This window comes from Rhinoderma darwinii, chromosome 7 (assembly GCF_050947455.1).
Source record: "Rhinoderma darwinii isolate aRhiDar2 chromosome 7, aRhiDar2.hap1, whole genome shotgun sequence".
Lineage (NCBI taxonomy): Eukaryota > Metazoa > Chordata > Amphibia > Anura > Rhinodermatidae > Rhinoderma > Rhinoderma darwinii.
Window position 1 is genome coordinate 38,761,797 of NC_134693.1, and position 9,843 is coordinate 38,771,639.

The window sequence follows — 9,843 nt, forward strand, 5'->3', positions numbered from 1 at the left end:
GCTATTCATTGGAGTCAATGAATAGCGGCTCCAATTACGGCCAAAGAAGTGACAGGTCACTTCTTCTACGCGGGCGTCTATTTGCGCGCCGTCATTTGACAGCGGCGCGTAAATATACGCCTCGTGTGAACAGACAAACGTCTGCCCATTGCTTTCAATGGGCAGATGTTTGTCAGCGCTATTGAGGCGCTATTTTCAGACGTAAATCGGGGCAAAAACGCCCGAATTACGTCCGTAAATAGGCCGTGTGAACATACCCTTATTCAGTTTTCTAAAAATATTTAAAGAGGCTCTGTCACCAGATTTTGCAACCCCTATCTGCTATTGCAGCAGATAGGCGCTGCAATGTAGATTACAGTAACGTTTTTATTTTTAAAAAAACGAGCATTTTTGGCCAAGTTATGACCATTTTTGTAGTTATGCAAATGAGGCTTGCAAAAGTCCAAGTGGGCGTGTTTAAAAGTAAAAGTCCAAGTGGGCGTGTATTATGTGCGTACATCGGGGCGTTTTTAATACTTTTACTAGCTGGGCGCTCTGTAGAGAAGTAACATCCTCTTCTCTTCAGAACGCCCAGCTTCTGACAGTGCAGATCTGTGACGTCACTCACAGGTCCTGCATCGTGACGGCCACATCGGCACCAGAGGCTACAGTTGATTCTGCAGCAGCATCAGCGTTTGCAGGTAAGTCGATCTTACCTGCAAACGCTGATGCTGCTGCAGAATCAACTGTAGCCTCTGGTGCCGATGTGGCCGTCACGATGCAGGACCTGTGAGTGACGTCACAGATCTGCACTGTCAGAAGCTGGGCGTTCTGAAGAGAAGAGGATGTTACTTCTCTTCAGAGCGCCCAGCTAGTAAAAGTATTAAAAACGCCCCGATGTACGCACATAATACACGCCCACTTGGACTTTTACTTTTAAACACACCCACTTGGACTTTTGCAAGCCTCATTTGCATAACTACAAAAATGGTCATAACTTGGCCAAAAATGCTCGTTTTTTAAAAATAAAAACGTTACTGTAATCTACATTGCAGCGCCTATCTGCTGCAATAGCAGATAGGGGTTGCAAAATCTGGTGACAGAGCCTCTTTAAGAGGAGAATCTCTATAAGGATATATGCAGAAACATTATTTTAAGCCTTGCACTTAAAGAGGACCTGTCAACTCCCCTATATTAAACAGCATTAGTATTCCCCATGAAATAACAATTCTGAACCATTTTTTCCCCCTTGTCAATAAGGCGGGTACCTACACTCTGGCACTGTCCAATCAGTGCTGACAGTATCAGAATGTGCAGGGACACAGCCTATTGACAAGAGAAATAGTAACGCCCAGTTTTCAATTTATTGATATATTTCCAGGAAGAATAACAGAGGAATTACATATTGCAGAGTTCTAAGAAAAGGTGCTCCTAAGCATTTAATAAAACAGACATGTCAGGAGAGCTGAGATCATATCACGAAAGGCTCCCAGGAACCGAGTATAAAAGGTCCCATACTCGCGTGAGACTTTGGCAAACCTTCTATGAGGCAATGTAAAACCAAGACATCACACAAAGGACCCCGGGTACGTGCTGGGCGGCCTGATGTTGCTGTCAAATTGGGACCATTTTGAAAAGTGAAAGTATGCCAAATCACCAGTGAATAGGCAGTTTTTTTTCGTAATATGAATTTACTAAAATACTTTTAATTCCCCCACTTTAAAATATTGTTTTCTTCTTCGTGATAGATCCTCTGTAATTGATCCATCAGAACTGGATGCTGGAGGAAGGGAAGTGATGTTTTTAATTAAAAAAATTAAATATCCTGCATAATCTGAAACCAAGTATGTTTTGGGAAAAAAGGCATAGATTGAATACATGGATACATTCATGCTTTCAGCAAGTAGACTCAGACGTCCAGAGTATTTGTGTTTTTAAGCTGTTGCTTTTCTTATGCTATAGATGTGCATCATATGCATGGGTTTCATGGTGCCAGCTCGATGCCATGACACTTTTCTTGGCTGCCAGGAAACAGAAAGACGCTCCTTATTAAAGTCCCCCTGCGCCCTGGATGTGGTTATTATAACTAACACAACTGGCCTTTTGGTGCCCATGGCCGTCATCTGCAGCTGCTTCTGACATCTCTATGCCCCACGTTAGTTCAAACTAACGTGGGGCATAAAGATGTTGACAACGGCGGCAGAAGATGGCTGGGCGTGCTGACAGGCAAGTTGACATGATTGCAATCTTCAGGGTCATATGACCACTACACTGGTATGACACTAGCATCGTGGTCATGTGACACCCCCCGGGCATCATGTTGACTAACACAGGGTACAGTTGGCGTGACACCCGGGCTGTCACATGTCCACGACACTAGTAGCAGCACACTTATCAGCACAGCAATCAAAGAGTCCGCCAGGTGGTTACATGACTGTAACGCTAGTGTCATACCTTCGTCGCGGTCGTGTGACCCTGGTCATTATTCATCACAAGGCGTCCATGGCCTGCAGCTTGCTGCCCCAGTGCCCTACTAAATCGGTCAAAGATATAATATTAATAACTGGCGCCAGAGTCCTATTCGATCATAATCCTATTTAAAATGTATAGTAATAGTTTTTTTGCTAATAAGTTTGTAACAAGCGACCTAAATTTCTAACTTTTTTGTTTCAGAATGAACACGCAGCGTAGAAATTATGCACTACCTTACCACCGTCCCTATTTGCTTAACCAGACCCATTATTTTCATGACCACACGCACACAAACTGTGCAAACTGGACAGCATAGCTGCTTACTACCTCTCAGGCGTTATAGCCCCGGCCTTTTTATTTTTAGGATGACCTCCATCATTGCTCATTGTTGGTAGGTTATACATACTGTGTTAGCATTCACATTCTACCCCACAAATATAATTTTATGACACTGATGTAGCACTAACATGTGGGATGATTTTTTTTCTTGTGAATGCCTAATGACCGTATTGCCCATGTTGTTTATGAGGGAGGAATGGACTTTGTTATTCCTGTCTCCCTCCTACATTTTTCAGAGATTAATATTGACTGGGTGACAAAGAATTTAAGACACTTCACCACAATGTCTGCATTACACGTATGTTGAGTCTGCTAAATTCATTGCCATGAGAAACTATTACAAGTGTGAAGGAAATAATACTTGAGCAACAAAGCACTGGCTGTAAAAATAATGGAATTAGAAAGGATCAAGATATAACTTAAAACAACCTGAAGAAATAAGGACTATAACCAGGACTGATGTCAGCACCCGGCGTTGCCACGGCTCACTGTAGGAAGGGAGGGTCTACTGTCTGCATTTACTTTTCTACGCAGAAACTACTTCTCTGACATTGGGGACACCCTTCTCTGATGCACGAAGGTTGTGTGCCGGAGCTCAAACTCAGGACCTGAAGCACATGCTGCACTGCCTCCAATTTGTGTATTTTCACTGGGATAGGTCATCCGTATATGATCGGTGCGTGTCTGACACCCGGACCCCACACCGATCCGCCACTCCGGCTGCCTCCGGGCACTGGACGATATTAGCGGAAGCGGATGGCTCCGGTCAAAGGATAGCGGCCGAGATGCAGTACTGCAGCTCTGCTCCTATTCAAATGAATAAGAGCAGAGCTGCAATTCTGCCGAACCGCCACTATGCAGTGGTCGGAGCCATCTGTTTCCGGCTCCAACTACTGCATACCATTCCAAACATCCGGTGACTGGAGTCAGCCGGAGTGGTAGATCAGTACGGGTGTCGGACAAGCACCGATTATACACTGATGACCTATCCGGTGGATTGGCCATCAGTTGTCAGAACGTAGTAGACCCCTTTTTAAAGCCCCCTAATGGGACAAAAAAAAAAAAAGTTAATTAAAAGTTCACATAAGGTTCACCTTTCTAAAAAAACAGCACTCAAAGAATGAACATCACAAAATAAAAAATAAGGCTTTGTTGACATCTGCGTCGGGACTCCGTTCATGGATTCTGTCGGACCTTTCCGTCAGGTGAGCCCATGAACGGAATCCAAACTGAAACAAACGTAAACCATAGGTTTCCGTTTTATCACCATTGATTGGTGACGGATCAGGTGCAAATGGTTTCCGTCTGTCACCGTTGTGTAAGGGTTCCGTTGTTTTGACTGAATCAATAGCGCAGTCGACTACTGTATGGATTCTGTCAAAACAACGGAACCCTTGAGAAACGGAAACCATTTGCACCGGATCCGTCTCCATTGAGATCAATGGTGATGCAAACAGAATCCTATGGTTTCCGTTTGTTTCAGTTTGGATTCCGTTCTTTGGTTCCCCTGACGAAAAGGTCTAATGAAACCCATGAACGGAGTCCCGTTGCAGATGTGAACCAAGCCTTACAGATATATGTGGCATCCCTTTAACTGTAACAAGCCGTACAATACAGTTATCACATTAGTTATGGGAATCGATAAATGGCATAAAAAAATTGTTGAAATGTTGTTGTTTTTATTCTGCATTTCTCCTATAATAAAACTTAATATAAATTAAATACTTATGTGTACTGCAAAATGTTTTCTAAAAAAGTACCACTCGTCTTGCAAAAACAAGACCTAAGTCCAGCTACTGCAATGTAGGGCTTTGTTCACGTGGATCATTTTTTACATGTATTTTGATGCTTATTAGATGCCACAATATGCATTAAAAAAACGCTTGGATTAAGCTTTCATTTGAATGTAATGTTAATACGCATTTTTTGCCTAAATGACGTGTTCTCTTTTTACACGTGTGTAATGAAGGTATGCATCGTGTAGAAAAAATGATGCGTCATATCAGTTCTTCGTGTGTTTTGCGCGTCATGTATTCCATTGAAGTCAATGGAAAGCATAAAACATAACAAAAAGCCTCTAAAGGTCAGTTCACCCGTTGCTTAAATACTGCGTTTTTTTCTCAATGAAATTTGCAGTAAATACAGTAGCAGCAGAGTGGATGAGATAGAACCAATCTCATCCACACACTCTGTTTAATACTGAGCGGAAAAAACGCTCACTAATTGACCTGCGTTGCAGAGTTTTATTCCACAGCATGTCAATTGTATTTGCGTAAACGCTGCTTATTTGTTGCACGTTTCATCCCAGGAGACTGCTGTGATTGGCTGCAGCGGCGGACACATGGGATAAAACGTCATGCCAGGAGGCCGCGCTGGATGGAGGAACACAGACTTCTGGTAAGTATAAGATATTTTTTTTTCTTCCTGAATTGCGTTTTTTGCAACGGAATCGCTTCAAAAAAACGCAACAACTTCTATTTGTTGCAGGTTTTACCTCCCCAATGAATTAAACTTTTGGTAGGTAAAAAAAAAATATTGAACAGAATAATGGAATATTTATTAAAGACATGACATAAATAAGGAGAAAAATATGCCATATTTATTACGTGCCATTGTAATACGTTTATTGCAAAACCTATTTTTAACATTATAAGGCTGTGAATTACAACACTGCAATATTCTATATGTGTCATGGGGAACCACTGGCCTCTATGTGGCCACCTAATAATCATCAGGATGTCTACAGATGTAGCAAGAGTTACAAATCTTACCATGCAAAACCTTTTCCACCGTGCCTGATCTGGACAATCTGCTCTAGTCATAAGATATCTGTCGTTAATGATTCACATTACTAGGGCCCCATCCACGAGTGACCGTGTTATGGGACTATGGCTCATTGTTTGTTTTAGCTTTGACATTTTCTGTGGCATTTGTCCTATTTCTATTGAGGATTTTGTATTAACCCCTTAATGACCAGCCTATTTTAGAACTTGATGACCAAGCCATATCTTAAAGAGGCTCTGTCACCAGATTTTGCAACCCCTATCTGCTATTGCAGCAGATAGGCGCTGCAATGTAGATTACAGTAACGTTTTTATTTTAAAAAAACGAGCATTTTTGGCCAAGTTATGACCATTTTTGTAGTTATGCAAATGAGGCTTGCAAAAGTCCAAGTGGGTGTGTTTAAAAGTACAAGTCCAAGTGGGTGTGTATTATGTGCGTACATCGGGGCGTTTTTAATACTTTCACTAGCTGGGCGCTCTGATGAGAAGTAACATCCTCTTCTCTTCAGAACGCCCAGCTTGTGACAGTGCAGATCTGTGACGTCACTCACAGGTCCTGCATCGTGACGGCCACATCGGCACCAGAGGCTACAGCTGATTCTGCAGCAGCATCAGCGTTTGCAGGTAAGTCGATCTTACCTGCAAACGCTGATGCTGCTGCAGAATCAACTGTAGCCTCTGCTGCCGATGTGGCCGTCACGATGCAGGACCTGTGAGTGACGTCACAGATCTGCACTGTCACAAGCTGGGCGTTCTGAAGAGAAGAGGATGTTACTTCTCTTCACAGCGCCCAGCTAGTAAAAGTATTAAAAACGCCCCGATGTACGCACCTAATACACGCCCACTTGGACTTTTACTTTTAAACACACCCACTTGGACTTTTGCAAGCCTCATTTGCATAATTACAAAAATGGTCATAACTTGGCCAAAAATGCTCGTTTTTTAAAAATAAAAACGTTACTGTAATCTACATTGCAGCGCCTATCTGCTGCAATAGCAGATAGGGGTTGCAAAATCTGGTGACAGAGCCTCTTTAAGTTTTTTCCATCGTCTCATTCAAAGAGCTATAACTTTTTTTATTTTTGCGTCGACATAGCTGTATAAGGTCTTGTTTTTTGCGGGACAAGTTGTAATTTTTAATAGCAGCATTTTGGGGTACATAGAATCTATTCATTAACTTTTATTAACTTTTTTTGGGGGGGGAATAGAAAAAAACCTGCAATTTCGCCACACCTTTTTGCGTCCCAAATTTACGCCGTTTACCCTGTGGTATAAATAACACAATAACTTTATTCAGTGGGTTGTTGCGATTGCAACGATACCAAATTTGTATCGTTTTCGTGTGTTTTACTACTTTTACACCGTGAAAACCCTTTTTTTTTTTAATTACTTGTTTTTGTGTGTATTTGAAGAGCCATAACTTTTATTTTTTTTTCCGATGCAGTTGTATGAGGGCTTTTTTTTGCGGGACCACGTGTAGTTTTTATCGGTACCATTTTGGAGTAGATGCGACTTTTTGATCACTTTTTATCAATTCTTTTTAAGGCTGGATTCTTAGAAAACAACAATTTTTGCATGGTTTTTTATTTTATTTATTACGACATTCATCGTGCGGGTTAAATGATGTAATAAGTTTAGAGTTGGTGTCGTTACGGACACGGCGATACCAAATATGTGTAACTTTTTTTACTTTATTTTGTTTGTTAATAACAAAGCAGTTTGTAAGGGGGAAAAGTGTTTTGTTTTTTTTTTCGTTTTTTTTTTCACTTTTTATTAAACTTTTTTTTTAAACTTTTTTACTAGTCCCACTAGGGGACTTCACTATGTGATTATTCAATCGCATTTATAATACACTGCAATACTTCTGTATTGCAGTGTATTATGCCTGCCCGTGTAAAACGGACAGGCATCTGCTAGGCCATGCCTCTGGCATGACCTAGCAGGCATACACTACAGGCAGACCTGGGGGCCTTTATTAGGCCCCCGGCTGCCATCGGAGACACAGACATTCGGCGATCTAATATCGATCTCACCCGTTCGAGCAGGGATGCCCCCAGCCCTCAGCTACCTCTTGTAGCTGAGAGCAGGGAGATTTAACGGCTCCCTGCTCTGTTTGTTTATTTATTCCGATGCAGCGCTGTAAAAAAGGCTATTGCATCAGAATAAAGCCCATTAGTGGCGGCCGTTAAAACACTATGGGGCGGTCACTAACTGGTTAAATCCATGGCTTTTATTATTTTGCATTAAGCCACTAAGGCTATATGCATATGGGTGCATTGCAGATTCATGTTCATAAATTATTATGGGCCTATATTGTACCGTCATACAGAGGCACACACAATTTTTATTTCTGCGGGTATGCTGGGCGATAATATGGTTCCTCACTGAGGCACAATACGGCAGAACATAAAGTTCCTACGACTCTATAATACCGAATTGTAAGGACTCCGTTTGTGCCATTCACGGTCCATGCACTTGGCTTTGCCACGTGCATGGACCCTTACTCAGCAAATATTTTATTTAGTTTTTTTCTCTATTTTGGTATACTTAGGCGCAAAGTGTTGCAGGACTCCAGATGTAGAATTTCATTATACCGCATTTTCTTCTGTTTACTTTGGTACCTGTTTGGAATCCTATCTATTGCATTAGTAATACATTTTATACTTCTATTAAAGGGAATTTCTTATGTATTTTTATATAGGTTTCATTAATTAGATTTAAACATATAAACGGTAAATAATGTGTTTGGTCTTTTTTAAATGTTGTAGCTATTTATATTTTATTTATATGGGCTGTCCATATTGGAGATACGCACTTCCTTTCTGTATTCTATGTACAGACAGTTTAGCAAGAGGTAAGTGCATTATGCAGATGAAATGAATGGGCGAATTTTCCTCTGGTGAACTGCAACCAATGGCCCGTCTGTTTGTTTGCTATTTTTGGTCCGGAAAGAAACTTTATAGATTAATACAGTCTCCAGGAAGGGATGGAGTACAGCCCCCTCCCCAGAGAGAGACAGGGCAGATGCATGCAGAACCTTATCTCTGTATATAGTGTACAGACTTACTATCCTACAATATTTAGCCTTTTAGCAGTACAAGAGCTGTCATTAACTCGCCCACCCCTAATGCTTATGAGGTGACTCTGCTGTTCCTATCGCAGTCTATACAGCAAAGCTAAGAAGGGGACTGCAGAAAACAGGAAATATCAGCTAATGTGACTACTCTAGAGGCTAATGTGAAAAATGTAATATTCCAATATTTATATTTCATCTTGTTAGTCATATAAAAAAAACAAAAACGTTTGAAAAATTTATTTTTAGTAATAAACTGATTTAAATAATTTATCTTTTATTTGATGACACATTCCCTTTAACAGGACTCGCAGCAGACCAATATAATGCACTTGGCTTTTAAGGGTATGTTCACACGCACTAATTACGGACGTAATTCGGGCGTTTTTGCCCCGAATTACGTCCGAAAATAGCGCCTCATTAGCGTTGACAAACATCTGCCCATTGAAAGCAATGTTTGTCTGTTCACCCAAGGCGTAATTTACGCGCCGCTGTCAATTGACGGCGCGTAAATAGACGCCCGCATCAAAGAAGTGACCTGTCACTTCTTTGGCCGTAATTGGAGCCGTTATTCATTGACTCCAATGAATAGCAGCGCCAATTACGTCCGTAATGGACGCGGCGTTCAAGCGCCTGCACATGCCGTTACGGCTGAAATTACGGGGATGTTTTCAGGCGGAAACATCCCCGTAATTTCAGCCGTTACGGACGCCCTTGTGTGAACATACCCTTAGTTTCACTGTTTAGTACATATATGAACTGATATAATGCGGACTGCATTTACTATTTTTCTGTTCTAGGTAAGGTATATTATATTTGTAATTACTGTTTACTATAGATATATTCGTGATGCTATTTATTTTTTTACTTTGTCACCTAGGTCATGTCTATTCACTATTTTATACTATGTCGTTTTTAAAGATTGTATATTAATAAAGATGTATTTGGATATATTAATTGGGCCTATGCACCTTTTTTTCTGCTTTCCTATATGTTCAGATGCAGCAGATTAGTGGCAGAAATTAATGCGACTGTCCACTTAAAGGGGTTTTCCCATGAGAGACATTTATTTCATATCCACAGGATATGTCATAAATGTCAGATAGATGCGGGTCCCACCTATAGGACGTGCACCTATCTCTAGAATGGGGCCCCCTAAACCCCATTCTGCTGCCCTGTTGTGGCAGAAGCAGTTGA